General features: G+C 46.2%; 1 long non-coding RNA gene across 1 annotated transcript; it reads right to left on the bottom strand.

The window, feature by feature from the left end:
• Window positions 1–8,863: 8,863 nt before the first annotated feature.
• On the bottom strand, window positions 8,864–12,485 carry LOC309531145. Its single transcript, XR_014219107.1, has 3 exons — window positions 12,198–12,485; window positions 11,903–12,109; window positions 8,864–10,549 (listed from the first exon to the last, which is right to left on the bottom strand). It is a non-coding gene; the product is annotated as an uncharacterized lncRNA (long non-coding RNA).

The raw sequence follows: 12,485 nt of genomic DNA, 5'->3' as shown, positions 1-12,485 counted from the left end.
AGAGGCCTGGGTAAGCCCCGCCTCACATCATTGATCACATGACACAGTGCACAAACACCATTTGAGTGGCAATGCCCATCGACATTGCAGGGTCCCGGCCCCATCAAATATTTTATTGTGAGAGCTGAAGCCCCCACGGCCCCTAGGAGTTGGGTCCTGTGGTTTTAACTGTGTGGTATGAATGTAGCCCAATGCCAGGGCCGGCCCAAGACATTCGGCCACCTGAGGAGAACCACAAAATGGCGTCCCCACCCACCATCAGGGAAGAAGGGGCAAGTGAAGATGGACATGGGGAACAAGGGTGGGAGAAGACCGTCAGCGCCTCTTATTTGTCGAGAGGCCACTGTAGAGGTGGCATTGAGGGGGCTGCCAAGGTAGGCGGCTGATCTGACCCCCAAGGAGCATATCATAGCCGTTGCTGCCACCAGGAGGCGATAAATTCCTTGGAGGCTAGATCTGCTGTCCCTGTGGATTCTGTAGTCTGAGGCGGTCACCTGACCTTGCCTCATAGATGGGCCGGCCTTGCCGAAAGCCAAAGAAACCCAGCACAGACTATAGACACTCTTATTGTGTCAAGAGCATGTTGCAGAGCACACACACGCCCCCAATAACACAACCGTCTGGAGGACCCTACAGGATAGGTGCTTCTGCAGACCCTCCAGATTTTCCTATTTTTGAGGGACGGCCCTGGATTTACAGAAGCCGTCCCGGTTTTCTGATCTGATCCCGGAATGTCCCGCTTTTCTTTGGAGAAATGTTGGAGGGTATGGAATTGTGCAATCCTGGAGCCAACGAGATGAGTAACTATGCAACCTTTAGAAGACATCTGACGGCAACCCCGTACAGGGAGGTTTAAAGATGTTTAACGTTTTATTATGTTTTTATGTTTGTTGGAAGCCACCCAGAATGGATGGGGCAACCCAGTCAGATGGGCGGGGTATAAATAATAAAATGATGATGATGATGATGATGATGATGATGATGATGATGGAACGGGACATTGCTATTTTCATCGGAGAAATGTTGGAGGGTATGCTTATGTAAGAACTTGCAGGTGATTTAAGAGGACTTTCTCCCATGTGTCTATAGTAGCATTAAGGTACAAATGTTAAGCTCTGGAATTAATGTTTTAACACAGAGGTAGGCAACCCAAGGTCCAATTACCTTCTCAATCCGGCCCATGGATGGTCCGGGAATCAGTGTGTTTTACATGAGTAGAATGTGTGCTTTTATTTAATATGCATCTCTGGGTTATTTGTGGGGCATAGGAATGCGTTCATTTCCCACCCCCCCCAAAAAAAAATATAGTCTGGCCCACCACATGGTCTGAGGGACGGTGGACCGGCCCATGGCTGAAAAAGGTTGCTGACCCCTGATTTACCAGGACCTTCACTTTCCTCTCCTGATGCTGCCTTGCAACGTAAAGGTAAAGGGACCCCTGACCATTAGGTCCAGTCGTGACCAACTCTGGGGTTGCTGCGCTCATCTCGCTTTATTGGCCGAGGGAGCCGGCGTACAGTTTCCGGGTCATGTGGCCAGCATGACTAAGCTCTGTGGTTTAACCCACAGCGCCATCCGCATCCCTTGCAGCATAGATTTATTTCCTGACTGTTCCCTGCCACTTCTATGAGCAGAGCACCATAGATCTATTTCTGTACAGAGATGCACCAAAGCTCAACCCCCACCCACCACCCAACGCAGTTTTCCAAGGCATAAAAACACACCCTCCTCTACCTTCATCCCCCCCACCTCTCTATCACAAACAGGAAAAATGGGGGGGGGGGAGACTGTCTCGCACCGCTTTGGGCAGACAGGAGATCAAAGGCGTCAAGGGGGGCGCAGCAGACAGATCGGTTCCTTTTAGTGCGCAATATTATTAGCAGAGCAATCCTCATTTTCACGGGGCATTTGTTTTTGTTGCTCTCCGGCCGCCTCCCCTCCAATTTCTCAGCATAATGGAATTTGCAGTAACCTGACACACGGATAAGAGAGACTTTCATGAGGGCCTCCCCCCCCCCGCAACCCCCACTTTGCAAAATAAGATAATGCATTTCGAATTAGGTTTTAGCAAAGCCTGTAGACAAATTGGGCCACGAGCGCCTGCTGGATTGATCGCCACTGGATGGGGCTGGGAAAGAGAGCTCTTGGCAATTTGGGGTGCAAACATGCGCAGAGTTTTTCCTTGGAATGGGCCTGAGTTAGGGCCATTGTTGTTGTTTAGTCATTTAGTCGTGTCCGACTCTTTGTGTCCCCATGGACCAGAGCACGCCAGGCACTCCTGTCTTCCACCGCCTTCCACTGCATCCCACACTGTCCAACCATCTCATCCTCTGTCGTCCCCTTCTCCTTGTGCCCTCCTTCTTTCCCAACATCAGGGTCTTTTCCAGGGAGTCTTCTCTTCTCATGAGGTGGTCAAAGTCTTGGAGCCTCAGCTTCAGGATTTGTCCTTCCAGTGAGCACTCAGGGCTGATTTCCTTCAGAATGGATAGGTTTGATCTTCTTGCAGTCCATGGGACTCTCAAGAGTCTCCTCCAGCACCAGAATTCAAAAGCATCAATTCTTCGGCAATCAGCCTTCTTTATGGTCCAGCTCTCACTTCCAGCCTGGTTAGCCCCCTAAAAACTCTGATACCCCATTTTTAAAATACAATAAACTCCCATAGAGACTCCTTACACTGCATTTAAAACCAAAATTGCATTTGGATAGAAAGCATTGTATAATAATAATATAATAATAATTTATTATTTATACCCGACCCATCTGGCTGGGTTTCCCCAGCCACTCTGGGCGGCTTTCAGCAAAACACTAAAATACAATAACTTATTAAACATGAAAAGCTTCCCTAAACAGGGCTGCCTTCAGATGTCTTCTAAAAGTTTGGTAGTTATTTTTCTCTTTGACATCTGGTGGGAGGGCGTTCCACAGGGCGGGCACCACCACCGAGAAGGCCCTCTGCCTGGTTCCCTGTAACTTGGCTTCTCGCAGCGAGGGAACTGCCAGAAGGCCCTCGGTGCTGGACCTCAGTGTCCGGGCAGAACGTAGCTGGGTACTGACTTCACTTAAGAACATACAAACATAAGAAGAGTCTGCTATATCAGGGACCATGCTTTCGATAAATTAGCCCATGAGACTTGCAACAGCAAACAAAAGTCATTTTTCTAAAAAATTAGATTACTTATTGGTTTTATTCTGTGTTTTTATGTTGCAAACAGCCCTGGGATTTTTGGATGAAGGGCAAGTGTGTGAATTTAATACATAAAGCAAAAATGTTAGCTGCTTTGAGACTCCTTTGGGTAGTGATAAAGTGGGATATCAAATCCAAATCCTTGGTTTAGTGTCCTGTTCTTACACCAGCCTAACCAGGTTCCTGTTGTGGAAAACCTCAAACCAGACCTGACTGAGTCCTACCTGCGGTGGAGTTTGGTGCCTCAAATTTCAGAAGCCCCTCAAAGGGGTGGAAGGAAGAAGAAGCCCTAACAATAACGGACTGGCTTAATAAACTACAAGAATTTGCTGAAATGGCGCCATTGACAAATAGCCTGAGAGGCAATTCAAAACAAAATTTTATGTAAAAATGGGATAGATATAAGACATATGTTCAAAAATATAGTAAAGGTTCGATATCTATGCTAGCATTCGATTGACGGAGAGAAAGTGAGCTAAGAAACAAGATTAAGGGTACATATTTATATAGGAATGTATTAGATAAAATGTAAGGAAATATACAATAAGAAGAGTACCTTCGTTTGTAAAAAAAAGAATATGCAACGAGATTGATAGGAAGTCCGTAGTGTTGGTGCAAATATTATTTTGAAATGGCTTTATGTCTCTGTTTTTTCTTTTTTCTTTCTTTAGGTACATAAATTTAGTATATAAACTTTGTATACATGTTGGGAATTATATTATAATATGCCCTGTAATGTAATATGATAATGTATACATATGTGACATAAGAACGTAAATAAAAAAATAAAAAATTTCAAAAGCCCCTGGTGCAATACTAAAATTTGAAGGTGGAGGGGCAGGTCTCTTGTGCTCCATTTGACACCATTGTTGCAGCGCCCCCTGTGGTGCTGGTGCCCAGGGCGGCTGGACGGGTTGTGCTACCCTAAAACTGTCTCTTGGTCCTACAACACTCTGCCTGCCTGAGGCTTCCAGCATTTGGTATTCGGAAGTGTTCCTGCCTCTGACTGTGGAGGCACAGCGCAGCCATCATGGCGAGTAGCTATGGAGAGCCTTCTCCGCCTCCATCATAGCTGTCAACTGTCCCTTATTTGGCGGGAAAGTCCCTTATCCTAGTGCTGTGTCCCGCTGCTGTCCCTTATTGATGATGTCCCTTAAATTTCCTGGGTTTCAAAGGAAGCAGCTCCTCTCCCTCCCTCCCTGCTGGCCAGGGAGGAGGGAGGCTCCAACTGTGTTGCTTGGCTGCGCTGCTCACCCAATAAGTAGTCTAAGAACGACTGGGGGGATGGAGCTTGCCTGCCTTGTGCTGATCAAATCGGCCGCGTTGCCTGGGGACTCGCCTTTGCTCAGTGCTTCCCAGTGGAGAGGTGAGGGTGGTTTCCCTTGCTGCATCCCCTATGCTGTGCTGTGGGAACCACCGCTTGAGGCTTCATTTGGCTGCTGGCTGGGCTTTCTGCAGTTGGCTCAGAGGGGCTCAGAAGTTGAACATACCTGCACTCGGAAAATCCCTTATTTTGGCTGCTGATCCCTTATTTTCGTAGCTGCTGGTCCCTTATATTCAAATCTGTAAGTTGACAGCTATGGCCTCCATATATTTGTCCCATCCACTTCTAAAACCCTCAAGGTAAATGGCCATCCCTGCCTCCTTTACAGAGTGAGTCCCAGGGTTCAGCTATGCTAACCCAACACCATCCCATGATTGTTGGAAGAATAAACTGGGATAATCCTGTGAACATATTGACTAGGTCGGGGGTGGGGGACATGTGCTCCTCCAGATGTTGTTAACTCTCCTTCATCGGAGGTTTTTGAGCAGAGGGTGGATGACCATCTGTCACAAATGCTTTAGCTGAATTTCCTACTTTGCAGGGGGTTGGACTAGATGACCCCGAGGATCCCTTCCAATTCTACAACCGTATTGTTTTTAACACTCGATTGGGAACCGCCCAGAGTGGCTGAGGAAACTCAGACAGATGGGCAGGGTATAAATAATAAATTATTATAATAATATTATTATTATACGATGCTTTCTATCCAAATGCGATTTTGGTTTTAAATGCAGTGTAAGGAGTCTCTATGGGAGCATATTGTATTTTTAAAGTGGGGTATCAGAGTTTTTAGGGGGCTAACCAGGTTGGGTAGTGATGTATGGAAGTGAGAGTTGGACCATAAAGAAGGCTGGTCGCCGAAGAATTGATGCTTTTGAATTCTGGTGCTGGAGGAGACTCTTGAGAGTCCCATGGACTGCAAGAAGATCCAACCTATCCATTCTGAAGGAAATCAGCCCTGAGTGCTCACTGGAAGGACAGATCCTGAAGCTGGGACTCCAATACTTTGGCTACCTCATGAGAAGAGAAGACTCCCTGGAAAAGACCCTGATGTTGGGAAATATTGAGGGCAGAAGGAGAAGGGGACGACAGAGGACGAGATGGTTGGAGAGTGTTCTCGAAGCTACCAGCATGAGTTTGACCAAACTGCGGGAGGCAGTGGAAGACAGGAGTGCCTGGCGTGCTCTGGTCCATGGGGTCATGAAGAGTTGGACACGACTAAATGACTAAACAACAACAACCAGGTTGGGATAGCTGGGATAGCAGGCTTGTTGGTTTTTGAATGTCTTATGTAGATTTTTTCAATTTCGTTGTTCTGTATGGGACAATGACAATAAAGATTACCGTATTGTATCATATCGTATGATTCTATGATTCTAATTCTCAGCATCCCAGACTGTTGGCCAACGACATCTGGAGGGCCCAGGTTTCCCATCCATGGTCTAGAAGCCAGAATGAATTTGAACCCAGACTCCAGTGCATTATGTGCGCTGGGCCAGGACAAATAGGTCCAACCAGGAGAAAAAGATTCTGTGCAATAGCCCTGCCAAATTTCAATCAAGGTGTGACCCTTGTTAGAATATAGAAATTGACCATAATTGCTTTAGCCCACAGGCTTGTGCTCCATGCTGCCTCCTAGTGCCAGAGTCAAGGAATTAAACATTACTTCAAACCATAGGGAGACCTGCTGCCTCTTTTTTATGTTCTTAATTAAATGTGCACGTATTTGTATATACTATACATATATACTATAATACTATATATTTAAATTAGTTAACATTTTGCTAGTAAAGTGGAGCATCAAGTGGGCATAGTCCTCAACAGTGGCCAAGTTGTCTTGGCGTCTGAAACAAAGAAACCTGCAAGCACATGCAACTCTCCCTAGCATAGATTGCATAGAATTGTAGAGTTAGAAGGGACCCCCAAAGGCCATCTAGCTCAACCCCCTTCAATGCAGGAATCTCAGCTAAATAGTCCCTGACAGCTGGTCATCCCACCTCCAATGAGGGAGAGTCCACAACCTCCTGTAGGAATCCGTTCCACTGGTGTACGGCTCTTGCTATCAGAAAGTTCATCCTAATGTTCAGTCAGAATCTCCTTTCTTGTAACTTGACCCCATAGAGTTGGGTCCTACCCTCTGGAGCAGGAGAAAGCAAGCTTGTTCCATCTTCCTGTGGCAGCCCTTGAGATAGTTGAAGATGGCTCTCATATCTCCTCTCAGTCGCCTCTTTTCAATGCTAAACATACCCAGCTACTTCAACCATTCCTCATAAGGCTTGGTTTCCAGATCCCTGAACATCTTGGTCACCCTCCTCTGCATAGCTGTCAAGTGTCCCTTATTTGAAGGGACAGTCCCTTATTCCAGCGCCATGTCCCGCTGCTGTCCCTTATTGATGGAGGTCCCTTAAATGTCCCTTAAATGATGTCCCTTAAATTTCAAAGGAAGCAGCTCCTCTCCTTCTCTCCCTGCCGGCCAGGGAGGAGGGAGGCTCCAACTGTGTTGCTTGGCTGTGTTGCTCATCCAATAAGAAGTCTAAGAACGACTGGGGGGTGGAGCTTGCATGCCTTGTGTGTGGCTAGTTAATGCAAGCTGAGTTGGTTTTTGAATGCTGGACGCCATTTTGTTGCATGTGCTGCTGCAAACTTTGCAGTGCAAAGCCAGGCCGGGGAGCCATCTTAAGTTGAGGCTGCATAGGCCTTGTGGTGCATGTGATTCAGATTCTATTCAGTTGAACCTCTGGTTACAAAGTTGGTTGGACAGTGTTCTCAAAGCTACCCAGCATGAGTTTGACCAGACTGCAGGAGGACAGGAAGACTGGAGTGCCTGGAACAGGTGAGGCTGCAGGTCCCTTATTTTGGCTGCTGGTCCCTTGTTTTCAAATCTGTAAGTTGACAGCTATGCTCCTCTGCACACCTTCCAGTTTATCAACATCCTTCTTAAACTGTGGTGCCCAGAACTGGACACAGTATTCCAGGTGTGGTCTGACCAAGGCAGAATAGAGTGGTACTATGACTTCCCTTGATCTGGACGCTATACTTCTGTTGATGCAGCCTAGAATAGCATTTGCCTTTTTTTGCTGCTGCATCACACTGTGGACTCATGTTAAGCTTGTGGTCGACCAAGACCCCTAGATCCTTTACTTCCTCTTCTTCTTCTTCTTTGTCATCATCATCATCATCATCATCAAAAATTAAATACATTAATACATACTACATTAATACATAATCAAAATTAAAACAAAAACAAACCAAATAACCCCACTGCCCCCCACTAGTAAGCAAGGTGTTCCCCATCTTCTGTTTATGCATCTGGTTCTTCCTGCCTAAGTGCAGAACCTTACAATTGTCCCCACTGAAATTCATTTTGTTACTCTGGGCCCAGTTCTCCAATCAGTTAAGGTCCTCTTAACTCTTGATTCTAACTTCTGCAGTATTACCTGCCTCTCCCAGTCTGGTGTCATTTGATGAGCACCCCCTTTTTGTGCTTCCTACCATGAAAGGGATGCAGGTGGCGCTGTGGGTTAAACCACAGAGCCTAGGACTTGCTGATCAGAAGGTTGGCGGTTCGAATCCCCACGATGGGGTGAGCTCCTGTTGCTCAGTCCCTGCTCCTGCCAACCTAGCACATCAAAAGCACGTCAAAGTGCAAGTAGATAAATAGGTACCACTCCGGCAGGAAGGTAAACGGTGTTTCTGTGTGCTGCTCTGGTTCGCCAGAAGCGGCTTACTCATGCTGGCGACATGACCCGGAAGCTGTACGCCGGCTCCCTCGGCCAGTAAAGCGAGATGAGTGCCGCAACCCGAGTCATCCGTGACTGGACCTAACGGTCAGGGGTCCCTTTACCTTTACCTTTACCTTTACCATGAAAATAATTTGAAGCTGTTGCTAGGGGAAGCTTTTTCTTCAGGGGCTACTCTTTTCACGCCTGCAGGGTTGTTTTTTTTCCCATCAGTGCATCTCTTTATTTAAATCAGTAGACATTGGTTTAGTAGGCATCGGTCCACCCAGCTCAAGACAAGTTACTGCACTGATGGGCATTGGCTTTCCAGAATTTTAGAAAAGGAGTGTTTGCTAGCTGTACCTGAGGATGTTGGGGGTTCAGCCTGGAACCTGAATTCAAAGCGGATGCTGTACCAATTAGCTCTCCCAGACAGGACCTTTTCAGTGTTGGCACCACACTTGCATAATTCCCTCCAGTTGGAAGCCTCTCTCTCCTCCTGCTTTGAAGCTAGCACTGAAACTCTTTTCAGTCCTGTCCGGCATTTTACAATTTGTTGCTTTTTATTGCTCTCTTCTTGCATTCAGTGATACTGCTGTCTGTCTCCCTCTCCTCTGCCCTCTCTAGAGATCAATATTCGATTTGTTTTTGACTCGCTGTTATTCCCCCAAAAAACAAAAACACCCTATTTTTACAAAACCATTTATTTACAATAAGCATAGATTCAAGAAAAAAATAAGGATAAAACAAAAAGAGAAAGGAAACTGGAACAAATGAAGTTCTTCACCACATTTCACATTATTCTCCCTCAATAAACATACTTGCCTCTCTGCCCATATTTGCATTGATAATTAATTATTTTGTAGGTATTATTCTGGCATTCTGCAGAAGTACATGCGAGTATGAAAAAAATATTAATTGATCTGTTTTAATCCATTTCCCCCCATTTCATTATTGTCATGTGTTTATTACTTTTGTTTGCAGGTTTCTTTGGGGAGGGAATGTTTTCTTAAAGTGGGAAGTAAATCATTTTAACAAATAAATGTTTAAATAAGACCAAAGTTAAAGTAAAATAATAGTAACACTAGTACTTAATCCTGAAACTCTGTTGATTTTTATGTATTCATTACTGCCCCTGCATAGGGCTAACTGTGTATGGCACAGTTCCGCATTCTGTGAAACCCCACAGCTACAGAATCTACATCACAATATGTATGATTCCTTGTCATTTCTTTAAAATATCTGACGTGAGTCCCCAATGCATGGTTTTTACAGTGAAAGTGTGGGATATGAACACTCCTTTTTATATATGTAAGAGAACAAAAATAAATAAAAACTTCTGTTGTAACTTGATCCAAGGATGGGGGTGGATATACATCTAACAAATAAATAAGAAATATTAAGAAATCATTGTGACGCTTGGTTTCAGGTGCAGAAACGTCTTGGGCTACTGCTGGCATAGGCACTCTGCACATAAAATACCTTCACCATTTTCTGGGGTCAAATAATGGGATTATTCTATTGCAGATTCTATTCTAAGGTTTGAATGAACTGGTGTGGGTTTTTTAAAAAAAAATTATTTCGCAAACCATTTAGAAGTCTGTTTTGACCTTAAGTGGTTTGTAAATATCATAATCATAATCAGCCTTTGTAGGTTCTGGCTAGAATAAATCCTTAGTCCTTTCCAAGTGATCTGTTTGTTAGTAAACAGAGACAGCAGCCCAGTATTATAAAACTGGAAACTTGGCTCAAGTGGGAGGCGGAATTCCGAATCCCGAACAGATGGAGGGAGCGTTGCAGAAAGAAATAGAAGAAGAGAGAAAAATCTGCTTTGTTCTGTTGATTAAATAAACAGCTTAGACTAACAACAAACAGTTTCTGGCTATCCCAAGACTTTCTCGCTCCCCTCCCCCCCCCCAAGTCCCCACATCTTGAAGCAATCAGCAGCTGAAAAGAGACTCGTCCCCCTGGCATCTCAGGTTAAAGAAGGGGGTCCAGGAAAATGTGGTAGAGCCATTACACGAAACCTGAGATGCGTTCATCGGGGACTCCAATTGCCATCGCATTAGGATTGATTGGAGACCAGCAGTACCGTAATGACCCGGAAAGAGGGGCACCCGGCGATTGTTCTTTCGCGTCTCCCGCTCTCCGCCTCTTAGCTTATTCCTCCTTATTCTTCCTCTTCCTATTCCAATCCGAGAGGTTTATGTTACCGAGAGCGGCTCTCCTCTTTTCTTGCTGTGCAAATTGTGCTTGAGGAAAGTAGAAAAGATCCGTACAATCCACTTATTATGCCAAGGGTTTGGAATTCTTTTCAGAGCCCTGTGGGGAAATTATAGTGGAGAAAATATAAATTAAAGGGGTTGGGGGGTTGGAATGAAGCCTTTTAGGTAGGCTTTTAAAAAAACACAAAGGGGATTGCTATTTTAATTAAGCGTCTGTTGAGATTTCCTACTGGTGCGGTGAGGCTCTGAACTGCCTGGAAACTTAGCCGAGGCGCAGTGCAATCCTATACCTGCCTACTCAGAAGCAAGCCCTGTTGAACTCACTGGGACTTACTTCCAGGCAAGTAAATACAGGATTGCGGTCTCAGGTGACAAGTTCCCGGCTTCTTTCTTGCTGCGAAGTCGGAGAGGGGGCCCCGATTCGGAAACGCACGGACTTGGAGACGAACCCTATTGCTTTCAATGGCGATTTGCTTCCAGGTAAACGAATTTGACATACGGGATGCGAGAGTGAAGTCGCTTTAAATAAAAAAAGAAGACATAGGATACGATCCAGGCAAATTTTAAAATCTCCTTTCAATTTGCAACGCAGTCCCGAGTGTTTCTATTTAGAAATCCCATTGAGTTGAATGGAGCTTTGCCTCCAGGTAAGCGTGGATTGCAGCAGGAAACGCTTGTTTACAACCCCTGCACTCCTTGGCAGGCTTTCCTAAGAAGAACACGCTCCACCAGCTCTTAAAATTGGGTTTACTTTTGAGTAAACACGTATAGGAGATCGGGCTGGGTATCCCTCCAGTTCAAATGAGCTTTTCTCATAAAAACCCACCTTAACTCGATGGGGCTCCTTCTCCCACCACAAGCTAAGTGAGCGCTGAGACCAAGCAACCTGCCCTGTGCGTGTCTACTCGGAAGTAAGCCCCACTTGGTGGGGGGGGGATCACTCCCAGTGGGGGATATCCTTCCAAAGAGACGAGCTTTAGATGCCGCGCGATGGACCAGAGGCGCGATCCACACGCTCTTTGCGACTCGCCGCCTGGAGTAACATCTCCGCTTCTTCCAGGGCAAGTCGGAACGCAAATCGCGGGTTAATTCGGAGCGGAGTTCTTTAAAAAAAAAAAAAAAGCGGAGTCACACAAAATTTGGTGATTTTGTAGATCTACCTATTTGAAACTCTCCATTTATGTTACAAGACGGCCGTTTTAATTCCCCTTCCTCCAATGACCTAATTACGAAAGTTTGAAGGAGGAGGAGAAGTGGTGTGTTTTAGAAGCGGAGCAGGAGGGGGAATCGCTGGCTCCGGAGAGAGAGAGAGAGAGAGAGAGAGAGAGAGAGAGAGAGAGAGAGGCAAGTCTGCTGTGCGCCTTGCGCCAAAACAAACCGGCCCCGCCTGGTCTGGCTTTAACTGCAGCTCACTGGATAATGAACTCCATCTTTCCAAAGCGAACTTAACTGTTTATTTAGTGTCACCCCGCATTAACATCACTGGCACTTTCCTCTGAACAGAAGGAGCTGGAGGCTTTCTCCTCCAAAAAGGAAATTCTTTTTAGCTTAGACAGACTTCAGCATCCAGGATGTACATTAGTGGCGCAGGAGGCGGAGGAGGCGGCGGGAGCGCTGGTGCTGCGCCCTTGGCTGATTTTCACCATGATTGAAACCTCTGAAAGAAAGAGAGGAGGAATAACGTGGGCGGAGGACGGAAATAACGTGGGCGGGGGGGGGGTGGGGAAAGGCACGTGCACTATTACCTGGGCTCCAAGTCTCCGCGTCCCCGTTTTCTGGAGCTCGTCTCCAGTCTCCCTTTGATCCGGACTGGCTCCTGTTTTCGCTCCGGTTCCGGCAAGCAGAGGACGCGCGGATCCAGCCCTGTTTAAGCACATTCCTTGAAACTGGCGGGGGAGGGAGCGCCCAGGCGGCGGCATATTTATTTGGCTGTGAGGAATAACCCCCCCACTGTGTCCAGTGGGGCTGAACTTTTCCCTGGTAAGCGCGACTTCATTTTACAGCCTGGAATGTGCGCGTGTAGACCTCGCCCC

Source organism: Podarcis vaucheri (assembly GCF_965113315.1).
Source record: "Podarcis vaucheri genome assembly, chromosome: 1".
Lineage (NCBI taxonomy): Eukaryota > Metazoa > Chordata > Lepidosauria > Squamata > Lacertidae > Podarcis > Podarcis vaucheri.
This window is presented reverse-complemented; position numbering and strand designations above follow the sequence as displayed.